This window comes from Triticum aestivum, chromosome 5B (genome assembly GCF_018294505.1).
Source record: "Triticum aestivum cultivar Chinese Spring chromosome 5B, IWGSC CS RefSeq v2.1, whole genome shotgun sequence".
NCBI lineage: Eukaryota > Viridiplantae > Streptophyta > Magnoliopsida > Poales > Poaceae > Triticum > Triticum aestivum.
Window position 1 is genome coordinate 408,929,822 of NC_057807.1, and position 14,977 is coordinate 408,944,798.

At 45.5% G+C, this 14,977-nt stretch overlaps 1 long non-coding RNA gene across 6 annotated transcripts; it reads right to left on the minus strand.

The window, feature by feature from the left end:
* Positions 1-713: 713 nt before the first annotated feature.
* LOC123112144 (uncharacterized) lies at positions 714-6,599 on the minus strand. Of its 6 annotated transcripts, XR_006455174.1 has the most exons (4): positions 5,113-6,530; positions 4,409-4,498; positions 4,036-4,172; positions 714-3,252 (listed from the first exon to the last, which is right to left on the minus strand). It is a non-coding gene; the product is annotated as an uncharacterized lncRNA (long non-coding RNA). The 6 variants fall into 6 exon arrangements; XR_006455173.1 differs by having other exon boundaries at positions 4,036-4,498; positions 5,113-6,531; XR_006455175.1 differs by having other exon boundaries at positions 714-942; positions 2,081-3,252; positions 4,036-6,530.
* Between the last annotated feature and the right edge of the window lie 8,378 nt (positions 6,600-14,977).

The following is a 14,977-nucleotide window of genomic DNA, read 5'->3' on the forward strand; positions in this document are numbered from 1 at the left end:
ATTCGTTCGACCACAGTTGTTCATGTGTTTCACAAAATTCTCTGGAATACTATTCGATCTTCCAAAAATCCTCAGTAGCCTATTGCTCTTGTTCCTCCTTATCTGCTTACATTATGGTTACTTCCATATGCCTACCAAAGTTCATTAGCATCCTTATCATCTTAATTGTGAGCATTTGATTTGATATGTATTGTGAATGCTTGCAATCATCAATCACAATTAGAATTCTTCCCTTCGGCTCAAACGTCACCCTGGACATGATCTGGTGTTCGATAAATCAAACCTTGGTTGATTGTCAATCTATGTCTATTCTACTTAACTGTCTTTGATCAGAGCCTCTGCTTCCGATCCCCTATTTTGAAAATCATAATCCCCTTTTCATTCGAACTTAGAATTAGTTAGTTGTTTCTATAACTAGTTGACCCGTTGCGCCAAATGGCGCAGAGACCCGCTAAAGCCATGTTGTCGATGAAAATAGTTTCATTTTGCAGACACTGGTAGTAGTAAGCCTATTTTAAACCATGCCATATTGAAAATGGCACATAGACCTGTTTATTCCATGTTAGCGATGAAAAGAAATCCATGGTTTAGTTGATTTCGTTACGGGCAAGCACATATGGAAACAAATTTAATCTCTCTTAATTGAAGAAAATAGGGGCTTGCAGCCAACAAATATGTCTACCCCTTCGAATTGCTCTTCATTGGCTATTGCGATCAGGAAATGTCTTCGATTAGCTCTTCATTGACTATTGTCGTAGCTGAACAATGCTCTTTTTCTTAACCTATTGGATCCGACCCCATGTTTCTTTAGAGAACATAACATAATTACAATAACATCAGCATGAAATTTACAACCAGGCAAACACCTCATTTCTTCATAGCAAGCAACATGAAGTTCATCTTTCGCAGGAAAAGTGCATAAGACATCCATATTTCCACTGACTACAAAGTGAACAAATTCAAACAAACTTGACTCGGTTAGTAGCATGTTGCACATGTTATATTCATAAAAATTCTATCTTCATTTGATCACGAACTACACAAAAAATCACATAGAGTAGCTTCCAAATATGACATAGAAGCTGCAGCTGCGTACCAACTGAATATTGAAGGAGATTTATCCTTCTTTACTGTTTATTTTTGGCACGACAATCCAAAATTTTAGATGTAGAAAGTTGGATGTTGGTTTTACTACCATTTTTATACTTTAACCACCATTAATGCAAACCAAAATGTGTATCTTTCAATAATCAAAAACAACAAGAGCCAGTGTGCATCTATTCTTTCACCCACAGAAATAAGGTCTCAGTTTACAACTATTTTCGATGCATCAAGATTCAAAAGTTAAAGTAAACTACAGGGCTAATATAACCATTCCATACACTAAGAATAGACCACGAAAGACATAGAAGCACAGAAGCACAACGAGGGAAACTGCTTACATTTAAATCATCACAATAAGCTCTTGAGATTTCTTATGGCCACCATAAGTTTTTGAAGTGGCAGATCAGCCCAACGGAAGTGGACAGTGTGTGTCGGCCCCAGAGCCAAGCAGCCTGCCTCGCTGGCTAGTGCTATTGCCGCTCTCGTCCTCTCATCGACGAAGGCGACGACACTCATAGTAGTCCAGTACTTATAGTGAAAGCAAGTGGTATTCTAAACAGTATACTGAAATCTGAATTTAGTGGGTGGCATGTATGTATAGACAACCTAGCTACTCCAGCTTCAAAAGAATCAAAGTTCCAACTCTAGAACACAGATGACCATTACAGACCACTTTTCAGTACCACCATTCTGGCCTTACAATCGCATGGCAACCAAATTGGTACTCCTGGTTTTTTCAAAGCAACTACTCTACGGACCCTTCATAGACACAACTCAAATAACCGGGTGGGCCAACGTTAGAAAAAATTACCATTATCTATTTCTAAAAGATAGATGAGCAGTATACCTAATTATTTTAGTCAGCCAACAATTTTGTACCAGATGCAATCTTCAAGTATATACTGGGGCCAACTTATTTTGTTGATACTAAGAAATGTAAAAAGAAGCTAGAGTAGCAAAGGTATAGAGGTTGTACCAGTCAGTGAATCTGCACTATTTGGGAGAGCGTCACACGGATCCAGCTATCTCTAGTCAGAGACGCACCAAAGTCTGACCTGACAACCCCTCTTTTCTTCTTTAGCAAAGGAAAGCTCCATAAGAATTGAATAACTTGAAATAAATAAGCGACAATTAAATGAGGCAACTAAGGAAAAAACTTAATTTTTTGTATGCCTTCTTTTTACTGATGGTAAAGCCGAGAATACTTCCAGTCACCGCGGACAAAGTAAAACAAGACACATATTACTGAATGTACTTATATGTTCTAAAAGAAAATACTAAATTAAGAAGATAGTATATTATGGTGTCCCTACTACCTACTATGTAATCTCTACTGATGAGCAGACGCACTACAAAGATCCAATCTTTTGTGCCAGCTTATCTCAATTTAGGCAAGTGTAGTAGGAAAAAAATGAAGAGATTAATACACAAAATAGCCTGTAGTTTAAAGAATCAAATTCAGAACATAACTTCCAGCTATATCTTCAACAAAGAAATTTAACTTGAACATCAGAAGGGAATTTATTGCTATACCTATAGGCTTTTAATCCCTGTACAGCTAGTGCAGAGCAGTCACTGCTTTAATTTCTTCCCTGTCCCAACTCCCTTTGCACCACCAAAGTTTCTTAATTTCAAGGTGTGTATATACAGACAATTTGACTGTCCATGTGAATTTAAAGTACACAGATAAAGATACAAGAGAAGATGCATCACCTATTGTTCTTGGGGATCTGAATCTGATCATCCTTTTCTTCAGAATCAAGCGAAGAAGCATCAGCCTGACCATTAGGGGTGGCCTGAATCGCAAAACAAAATGGATCAGGAAGCAAAGATGTGTATATACAGCTTGGCTGCTTCGTCAGACTGGAGCACAGGTTCCTATGGTATAGATTTGAGTAAAGTGTGCCGATGCTGAATAGCCAATCTAAGGCCAGCCGTGGAGCTCAATAACAACCTAGATTATGTATGAACATCCGAGAACAAAATCATTAGTTTTCCTAACATTGTGCATCTAGGGGAAGTGGGGAGGATAGGAGCACACCCGAGACAATCGCTGCATTGTTGTATACCAATGATGGCCGCTATCACAGCCGGCATAGGGATCACCTACCACTCAAAACCCAACCATTCCATGGCATACCTCATCATCTGCAAAACAGCCAAGTAGAAAAATAATTTTGTAAGCAGTTAAATCTCTTTGAGGTAGGCATTACAACAACTAGCAGGTTGTGCTGCCACCTCCACACAAAGTTACTAATTCATCTTAAAGAAGGAATCACATCATGAGTTGGAAACGAGATAACAAAATCACTAATTTGCGCACTCTGCACACGGAACGCCCAACGCCGGTGTTGCTTCTCTCAAGTGGAGGCCAGCTCCTCGGCCCAACTCCGGGTTTCAACAATTTGACTAACACAAAACAAATTATTAACATCCTGCATGTATATACGTCTACTGTACAACAACTCTTTCGAGGAAATTCTGTTTTTGTTCATGGTACAAATTTGTTTTTTGTTTACATCACTCTGGATATAGGTATACTACAGCAGCCCTTATAGACATTAGCACAAACAATTTGCAGGCAAACTTATACCTGGCAGAACACAACCCATGAGAAGGCAAAGTTTCACCACGAAAACATAGGAATGTATTATACAAGTGCAAATCGCCATGGTTATTGGTCTATCAACGAACAACAGTTCAGAGATACAAATGCTAGCAAGGGATTGCAGAGAATTTTGCTATATGCTCTTTTCTTTGTACAAATAACTTAATATATTTGGTGCTAAAGTTACTAATTCATCTTAGAAGAAGGAATCCATCATGAGATGGAAAAGGAGAGAACAAAATCACTAACTATCATTTGAGATCAAGACGAATCCATCTAACAATTTAGAAATTGAGAGAGGGGAGAAAGGGAGTCGAGCCTACCCCGGTGTTGTGTATCGTGGGGAGCCGCTGGTTGTGCCTTCATGGCAGGAGGCGCTCCATCGAAGAGCTACCACTAGTGCCATGGCTTTAGTCCGCTTCCCAGTTGCTGTGCGCCATTCCGCAACCACAACGACAAACTTGGGAACAAAAAATTTGAGAAAGTAACAATCAAGGACAAAAGGACGGTTATAAGTAACAGCGGCAAGCTTGACAGATGCAAAACAACCACATTCTGAAACTATACTTTAGATCCAAATTACAAAGGAATAAAACAATCTAATAGAGCATAAACATCATGTATCTTTAGTAACAAATTTTAAGATCATGGTACCGCATAAAGCCAGAATTAGACATATCAGATTGAGTCACTCACAGAAGCAACACCACCAAATTTAACTTTATATGTTCTTCCTAAGATCCGCACATATCATTTTTTCAAATCAATGTCAAGAGTAGGACCGTACTGCAGAAGCAAAGAAAGAGAAAATTAAATTGACATGCCGGAATGCTTGACTAAGAAGAAAAATAAAAACATATTGTGACACCAAATTGGCATGCCTTTTGGTTGAATATTGTTCTACATGGAGGTTCACTAATCCTTCTTACACGAAAAAGTGAAATTCCGTCCACATGTTTTTCAATTTAGCAACCCTTAACCTAATATACCGATTCAAATATAACAAAAAGTTATGAACCCGTAACATCCATTGTCTGTCTGCTAATGCAAATTACAGTTTAAGCTGATAACAGACAGGACCATCGTAGGTACAGGTAAAGAAACCTACGCTTCAACCTTTGTTGTATTATAGGATATCAAGCTAAATAGGACCGAATCATGTAATGTACTTCGAATACTGGAAACCTGAATGCTCTAGACGAATCTATTACAGTCCAAACAGCAGAAAAGTAGTAATACAAGGACAATAGATTCTCAATCAATTCACATGATCAAAAGTGTGAAGTTTCTGTTACTTTGTCCATACAGTCTCACGAAGATATTTGCTACAGAAGTAGATTAAACAATGGCATGATGCTCTAAAATCTGAATTTTGTATTACTTTGTCCATATAGTCTCACCGTTCTAGGTATCCTCAGTTGTGGAGGGTCTGCACTGCTCCTGTTGAGAGCCGGGAGGAGGGAGAGACGACGTACAGCAGCGACACGAACTCATGAGCTCCTCGCATATCAAGTACAGAATCAATTCCTCTTGACAAAATACATCAAACAAAATGGGCAAAAGGAAAATAAATTTAAATATACTGATGCTCCAGGACTTAAAAATGTTTTTGTCACTAAATCTGCTACAACGCACAAATATGCAAGAACAGCCACTGCAAAAAACACATCTCATACCAGAATTTCCATGAGATATGTTAAGTTTATCGAATAAAAATTGATAGGAAGGTCTATCCTGAAAGTCCTACAATTGAAAGGAGGGTAACACATTAGGCAAACGAACAAAAGCCTCATATGTAAAGAAAGCAGCTCTAGGACAAATCCGCCCCCCTTCTCGATGAGGAAAAAGCCAGGTGCCAAACAGCCAAAAAGACAACAAAAAGCCTTCTAGTAATCTAGCTAGATCCGAGAGCATCTTCTAAATAGGAAGAGACAGAATCCCCTTTGCAGGAACATATGTGAGGTACGCAACAAAATCAACGAAACAAAAAAAATTCCTCCAGAGAAGCCTAGCTAGATGTGAGCATCAGGTAGAAAAAAAGAAATAAAAATCCCCCTAGGAGATACCTAGCTAGACCTCATCATCTCTCTGAAAGGAAAAGAAGAGGATGAATCACCTAACAGAGGAGGGCAGGGGGGAGAGGGAGCATGAGGAGAGGTGGAGCGGGAGCTAGAAGAGAGAGCTCACATGGGGAAGAGGTAGTTCCATCCCGACCTCCTCCCGTCTGTAGCTTTTTTGACATTGTGGCTCCTACGATGGCTCTTCGATGGTGAGCCATTGAGCCTCTTCCCATGATGACACGACCCGCTCTTGCTCGACACCACAGTCGCCGGCAACAGGGGACCAGACAGTAGCTCACCCCGCCGGCTTGTCGACGGCTCCCCAAGCAAGCCTCGGCCAAGCGAATGTTGGCGTTCCATCTCGTTCTCCTCCTGGCCGGCGGCGGCGCCCCGGAGATCCTTGTCGACCGCGCGCACGGCGCGGGACAGCTCGTCATGGCGGGAGGCGGCGGGTCTGAGGCCGGCGGCGGCCGCCTGGACGAGGCCCTCGGCATCCGTCACTCCACCAGCCTCTACTACTTCCTCCTGCCGGCGGACTCCCCACGGCTTTCTTCCCCTGCCCTGGCCCGGCTGCCACCATGGCATCTAAGGAGGGAAGGAGGATGAGGCAGGAGGGAGGAGTGAGAGGCACGACGACCATGGGGAACCGTGGAGAAAGTGGGCTAGGGTTTGTTGCTTTGGCGGCTGATGAGGGAGAGAGATCGAGGAGGGAGGGGATGCGGCGTGCGGGCGTGCGGAAAGGGTGAGGGGCTGTCGAGGACATGACCTATCGTCCTTCCCCGCGACGCGCACACGGCGCGCGAGGAGAGGGCGCTCACTCACCCCGAAACGGCCGACCCAGCCAATCGCGGGCGAGGCCGAGCCCACAGGTCATTGGCCCTCTGAAATTACTGCACGGTGAAAACCAGTCGCGAGGATCCAACGCATCAGATCATACAAAAAACTGTTTTTACCATCATCTGACGGCTCAGAAGGCAGGAAATCGAGGGAGCGCTCAGGAGGGCGGGTCGCCCAGCCTCCTTTTCTATTTAAATAAATATGATATCCTTGCATTCTTTATTCTTCTGGTTGAGTACCGATGCTCACATTAGATCCCTTGTGAACCACCAGATCCTTTGTGGGGTTCTATCCGATAACATCCTTCATATACTGTAACCTTGTGAGCTTTTCCTTGGATACATAATGCCTTTGGTAAGTTGTATCTTCTACTTCCTCAATCTTGCTCTACTCCGAGCTTGAGTTAATTACTCGTGAAGTTTGACTCTACAACTTCGTCGGAGACGAGAAGTAAATGGAAGGTTATGCATTGATGAAGTGGGAGTCGACCTTGAACCTTTGTGTTCTTGCCCATGGACCCGATGTGAAACTTATCTTGGAAGCTTCTTGTTATAATAATAATCCCCTTGTGATAAGTTCATCTTGTATCTAATTTTGGTCCTTTGCAACCGTGGTTCTGACTGTGTCGTTCTCCTTTGATTCCATTTCCCGGACAAGTTAAAGTACATGTATTCTTCAGATCATTCTAATGTCCAACCTCTACTTTGATCTAACTTCGAATATTACCCTATGGTATCTCAAGAATATCATGGAACTACATAACTTATTATGAGTTCTTCATCAACTGTTAATTCTCGCCGTTCCAAGTTTCCACGGATTTTGAGTTGTTAGACACTCGAGAACACCGATAATTGATTCCAGTCTACACTTTTTTCCATTGTTTAGTTTAACCTTTCTTGTAACCTAACATATCTGAGCAGTGATATATTCCCTGCTTATGTAAACACCTCGGTGCACAAGCTCTATCAGTAAGGCCTTGTCACTTTTGTTGATGACATTCTGGTAACCACCGATGGACGAGAACTTTTCCTATTAGCCCACCTCGTCTTAACGAGCAGGAAAATGGTTCTCTTCGTCCTTCGCCCTTGGTACCAACGTTGTTGCCGACATAACTGTCAGGTTGTCCCCTGACTTGCCTTAGTTTCATGATCGTACAAAATATTAGCACCATTCCTGCTTTTAAACCAGATGGTGGGCCCATAACCCACAGTTCCACAGGATCGAAACCTGACTCTCTTGTGCATCCCTGTCTTCCAAGATTGTTCCTCATGCTTGGCTTCGTATGTAATTCACGAACCACCTTCCTTGTGATCTGTTCTGGTATCAGCTGCAATACTTATTCCCATTGCTATGAGCCCCTTTCACCCTCTGTTTTAGGCAACGAACGATTACCTACTCGGTTGAAGCTTCTTGTTGCTCCTCCTTACCTTTCTCTCGATGACTTTCTTGAATTTCAACTCAAGAGATGTCTCTATGTCGCGTTCATCGAAACCTCCTCCAGGTACCTATCTTGTGTTGAGCTCCGTCCTTCTCGAGTCTTTCCCCCTTAATCCACCCATTAAATCTCGGGACGAGATTTCTTGTAGTGGAGGAGAATTGTGACACCCGGATATTTAAGCTACAGTAACCCTCCACTGATGTCGCCACATCACCACATTACTGTTCGTAAACTCGCGTTGGTTCAAACCCCATTCAAATTCAAATTTAAAATCAAGACAAACTTCAAAAGTTTTCAAATGTCAAAAACTAAAATGTTCAAGGTGTTGCAAATAATGCCTAGATATTTGGCATGGTGAAGCAACAAATTTATAAATTGGTTTAATGCTCTAAATAAATAAAACAGTAAGCAAAAAAAAGGAAAAGGAAAAGAGAAGAAAGCCCCACCCCCTCAACTGGGCCGACTGGCCCAGCTGGCCACCGCGCCCCCTTGGGCCTCAACCCACCTGGCCTCCCCTGGCCGGCCCAACTCCCTCCCCTAGCCCAACCGGCGCCTACAACCCCCGGCACCAGAAGCCTAGCCCATAACCCCCACTCCTTCCCCCGATCCCTCTCGTCTCCCCACCCCGCCCCCGAGTGGATCTGGATCGGGAGCGGGCGCTCCCGCGCCTCCCATCGCCGCTGTGCTCTGCCCGAACCCGCCGCCACATGGATCCCTCCTTGCCGGACGCCACCCCCGCCCCCGTCATCGGTCGCCTCGTTGCCGGCCTCCTCCTCGCCCATCCCTTCCCTCACGCGACGCTCGCTTGAAGCCGCGGCCTCGCCTTGTCGCTGACCCGGCGCCGCACCGTCATCCCCTACGCCCCATCGCCAGCGCCACCTTGCCCCGAAGTCCCCTTGCCTCCTCGACGCCGCGTCGCCGGACCGCCCGCCTTCGTCCTCCTCCACGAACGGCCTCCACGCGCCCGACACTGCCGTCCTCTCCATCGTCGACTTCGTCTCCGTCGTCGTCCCCGTCTTCCTCCTCGACACCCGCTGTCGTTGCCCCATGACCGCCGGTGAGGCCCTCGGCCTCTGCCTCCCTTCTTCCTCTCCCTATCCAGAACGTCAGGCCGCGCCCGTGCGCGCCCTGGGCGCGCCTCACCGCGTCGCTTACTGCCTCGCCCCGCCTCGCCTGGCTGGTCGCGTCCGCCAGCGGCGCCACCCCGTTCCCTCCGCCCCGTCGCGCCTTCCAGGCCGGCCGTGGCCACTGACCGCGCTGCTAGCTGCGCCAGGCGCCAGGGCTACGCCTTGCCCACACCCCGCGGCGCCTGCTACCTCTGCCATGGCCGGCACCGCCCCCTGGTGGCTCGGGCACACACGGGCGCCCACACCCAGTGCCCATTTTGCCTGCCCCGCTGAGGCCCTTGTGCCACTGCCACTCGGGGCCTAGCCCCCTTTTTTTAAAATAAATAAATGAAAATGTAAATTTAATAATAACTAAAAGTAATTAATTAATTAATTAACTTAATTAATCCTATTATTTAACCTAATTAAACTTATTAACTAATTAAACTATTAATTAGTGTTAGTCTATGACACTGTGACCCCACGTGTTAGGTTTGACCTGGCCAACCGGTCAGTTGACCTGCTGACGTCATCGTGACGTCACCTCCGCCCTATTCTGGATACTGTTGTTTTAAATAATTAATAATAATTTCAGCTTATTGCTAAAACTTTAGAAAACCATATATAATAAACTGTAGCTCGGATTAAAATACTTTGTACATGAAAGTTGCTCAGAACGATGAGACGAATCTGAACACGCGGTCTGTTCGCCCGCCAAATGTCCCTAACATAGCAAACATTGAACTTTTCCCCTCCAGTTCATCTGTCTGAGACGTTCGGAACCGGGAAAACTTTCCCGGATGTTGTTCCCCTTTACCGGTATCGTGTAGCACTGCGTTAGAACACGTCTAGCTCTGACTATTGTCCTGTTATGTTTTTGCTTGCTATGTATTTACTGTTTCTTCCCCCTCTTCTCTCCGGTAGACCCCGAGAGCGTTGTTGATGCCCCTGTGATTGACTACGTCAACGTCGACCCTCCTTGTCTGAGCAACCAGGCAAGCCCCCCCTTTGATCATCCCGATATCACCCATTCTATACTCTCATGCTTGCATTAGATTTTGCTACTGTTATTGTTTGCTCCTATTCTGATGCATAGCCTGCTTTTGTACCTGCTATTATTATCTACCTGCTTATCCTAAACTGCTTAGTATAGGTTGGCTAGTGATCCATCAGTGACCCCCACCTTGTCCTTGTCGCCCCTTCTTCATCATTGACGACTCGATCAACGTGATCGACAACCAGAGCCTAACCTCACATCACATCATGCCCCTTTTGTTGCTCAACTCTGCAGAGCTACTATCGAGTGCCGAGGGTGATCCCTCATAACACACTCCTAATGATAATTCTGTAGTCTAGCTATTCGGTCGTGGTCATCGAGGGTGGTTTCCTCTTTGACCATTCCCGATACGGCTCTGTCGTTCAACACCTCAAGTGTGAACCTCGAGGGTGGTCCCTCTTACGTTCACCTTGATGATTACATTGAGTGGAATCCATCAGGGGTGATTCCTTGGGTTTTCCCCTTGATGTCTGGACACACGGTTACAATGACTTTACTTGAGACCTTGGAGAAAGTCGGGCAGGCCCGGAGAACACCCGCAAGATAATGACATGGCACGGCCGGGCATTGAGCCCTTGTCGTAAGTCCATGAGACGGGGCGACGGGGTCACTTTCGATCGTGAGTCTCTGCTCGTCGCCGCAAGCTAATAATACACTATGGTTTGGGTATTCGTTCTGAGTTGGCCTTTGGCCTTTACGCACCCACCACCACGTGAGAATAGTTATGGGCCTCGACATCGTGGTATCAGCCGAAGCTTTGTCAGACGTCCAGTTCAGCAGTGCGGCACGGCTGGGCTGGCACCATCCATGTAGAGGTGGAGCCTGGATCCGCCCTGTACGCAATGACCTAGGGTGCAACGGGCGATGGGCCCAGACCCCGGAGTGCTTAGGAGGTAGACCGGCGGGGACCTCTCTGTTGAGCCTAGGTAGGGCTGCGACGTGTTGATCTTCCGAGGCCCGACATTGACTCAAAAAAGTGTGTCCGGCCAGAGGGATCGAGCGTGTTGGAAAACGTGGTGCACCCCTGCAGGGAAGATTATCTATTAATAGCCGTGTCCATGGTAACAGACGTTCAGACTTATATCCTGATCTTATACAACTATGAATGGATAATTGAATATGTGGCTCCGAGATTGCTTTCTCGCAGGGAGTCGAGGAAGGATCTCTGGGCATTAATGTTACAACATGCTTGTTAAATATTAAACTGCTATTCTTTACTCTTCTACATGCTGCAAGATGCTTGGAGCTGCTTGAAGATGCTAGTCTTTGATAGGCTAGGCCTTCCCCCTCTATTCTGGCATTCTGTAGTTCAGTCCACAGATACAAACCTTCCATTTGATACCAGTGCATACTTAGTATAGATCCGATGTTTGCGAGTACGTTGGGTGAGTACTCACGGTTGCTTTGCTACCCCTTTTCCCCTTCTTTCTTCTTTCCGGTTGATGCAACCAGATGGTGGATCCTTGGAGCCAGATGCCACCGCCGAACGGATACTACTGCATGGAGGCCGTCCATGACCAGGAGTAGTTAGGAGGTCCTAGGCAGGAGGCCTTGCCTCTTCGATCGTGTTGCTTTTGTGCTAGCCTTATTAAGGCACCCTTGTTTAACTTATGTCTGTACTCAGATATTGTTGCTTCCGCTGACTCTTGTGTATCGAGCTTTTGTATTCGAGCCCTCGAGGCCCCTGGCTTGTAATATAAAGCTTGTATTATTTTATTTGTGTCTAGAGTTGTGTTGTGATATCTTCCCGTGAGTCCCTCATCTTGATCGTACACATTTGCGTGTACGATTGAATCGGGGGTATCACAACATATATACACCATCTATAGGTCTCTCTCGCACACTATGTATGATACTCTAGCTAGTCCAAGCTAGATATCTTGGGTGCACTCATTGTACGCACACAAATTCCTTGGCTCTTTACCCATAAATCTCTCACGCACCACTCTGTCATATCGAAGCTCTTCCCTTCTCTCTCAAACTCTCCATCCACCTGGGTCACACATACACATGCATATCTCACTCGCACTCGAAGGCCCATCTAAAACTCTATCTCTCCCCCTCGTTCTCTCTCCATCTCACACGCACACACACACAATCTCATGCCTAGCTAGCCAAGTATGGTGGTCTCTCACTCAATTGTAGGCACACGCAGTCCCCCCCCTATATGTATATGACTAGCTAATCTTAGTCTCCATCACAAACATGTGCATGGTCTATCTCGATTTCTCTCGGGGCATCTTTCAATCACGCACGCACCTCCCTCGATCTCCCACCCATATAGTCCCCTCACGATCTCGAGGGGATCTCTCTATCACAAACACACCCTCTCTCCCTCCCCATGTGTCCATGTCCTCCATGTGTCCCTCTCGACCTTTGTTCCTTGTTTGCTAGACCTCTATTGGACATGTGCTACAGGGTTGTCTCTCTCCGTTGGAAACAATCACACACTAGCTATCTTCGTGTATCTCCTCGCCTCACTTTTCTATCTCGAAGATGCATGCGTGATATGTTCACATAAGAAATGAAAAAAACCACACTCTCTCTAATTTATCGTTTGTTGTCACTTTCTCTTTCACACACATACTCTTTTTGCACACTTACTCATTCTACTTCACACGCACTTGATCTGTCTCGACTTAGGCACTCTCCTCGGTCCATAGCATATAGATTTAATGAAAAGTCAAACATCACAAAGTTTGACCATGTACGCGGAGAAAAACAATTACATCTAGTACGACAAACACATACCATTAGATTCACCATGAGATGTAGTTTTGTATGATGTATCTTTGGTATTGTAGATATAAATAACATTTGTGTAAACCTGATTAAAGTTTCCAAAGTTTGACTTCTAAAAAATTTACATGCACTGCGTTATCGAGCGGATGGAATATCTCTTTCCCCCTCTCAGCTATCTGACGCACCACTCAGCCTTATCGGGGCTCCTCAATCTCTCTGAAACTTTATTGGTCAGTTTGGTTCGTGACCTGACCCTCATGCCTTGATGGCCAGTACTTCCTGGTGTGGACGTGAGATGTAAAAATATTTCTGCCTGGCCAGGCTTGTGTGGTGCTGAAGCATTTGGTTCATGCCTGGGCCAGGCAAAGCATCAACGTCCCATCAATCAATCCATGCAGCAATTATTTAATGCTAATATCCATCCATGTTGCTGTTAGCCTCGTGGCCACACGACCAGGCACGGCCAGGCGTTCAAAATCGGTCGCCTGGGCCAGGCTACTTGCAGTGTCTGGAGTCCAGCCAGGCTAACTAAAGTGCAAGGGAACCCAGGCCAGGTGGGCTTTCTTTTTCACAGGGTAGCAACCAAACAAGCGTGCATGAAATCCAGCCACAACCCCAGGCCAGGCAAAAGATGCTCAGGACGCAAGCCAAACTGACCTTATATCTCCCTGGTTCACACATACACATGTCTCGCTCGTGCTATACATGTAGACCCATCCAACACTCTCCTCCCTTGTTCTCTCTCCATGTGACACGCACCCCCTAAGTACCCTAATCCCTCACTCCATCATAGGCGCAAGCACTCCCCCCTCCTAAGTATGATTATCTCTTACTAGCCATCAGGAACACACATATTGTCTCCTTCCATCCATACGTCTATCTCGATATCTCTCGGGGCATCTTCTATCGCGCACACACCTTTTCACTCGATCTCCCACCCATGTAGTCCCATCATGATCTCCAGGGGATCTCTCTATGACAAACATACACTCTCTCCTCCCCATGTCTGCATTTTCTCCGTACGTCTCTCTTGACCTCTCTCCCTTGTTTGTTAGACCCCTCTTGGCCACGTGCTAGGGGTCTTGCTCTCTCGGTACCAAACAACCACACACTATCTCCTCACCTTGCCTCCGTTGTCGAAGATGCATGTGTGATATGTTTGCATAAGACACGCATGCTTTTTCTCTACTTTTATCGTGTGTTGTCCATGTCTCTTTCACACACGCACACACACTTTTTTCAATCACTCTTTCTATCTATGTCTCTCTCTCTCTCTCTCTCTCTCTCTCTAGTTAGGGACTCTGTCACGTCCATAAGCATATGGATGTTTTGAAAAGTCAAACCTCAGAAAAGTTTGACCAGGTATATGTGGAGAAAAACATTTACATCTAGAATGATCATTAGATTCATCACAACATGTACTTACTTCATACTATCATTTATCTTTGGTATTGTAGATATAAGTAATTTCTTTATAAACTTGGTCAAAGTTTCAAAAGTTTGACTTTAAAAGAAATGTTGGAACTACATTATTGAACGAAGGGAGTAGCTCTTTCTCTCTCTCTCTCTCTGCTATCTCTCACGGGCCTCCCCTCTCACTCGAACTCTCTATACCGACGGATTATACGCTCACTGTGTCAGCGTATAGCAACGTATATTGTTTAGTTGACCGGTCAACCAATCCACATGCTGCCTTGTCAGCTCGTGTTCTGTATCTTCGTGTGCTGTCCCATGTGGTAGTGGGTGAAAATAAGTAAACAAGAGGCCCATCTGACATGCGGTGAAGTAAACAAAGTTGAAACCACTCGGGGTAGCAACCTGCTCTCTAGCAAATTGAGGGCGCATTGAGGACACACTTCTTGCGCGTGAAGGACGCACTCGCGCATAATTCACCACTGCGCAGCGGCATGCATAGAAGGACGCACTCGCGCACACCCAGCACACAACACACACCAGCACACGTGTACACCGGCATCGCTGCTGGTTGAGATGGACGGTGAGGCATCCAACAAGCAGAGGCGGCTC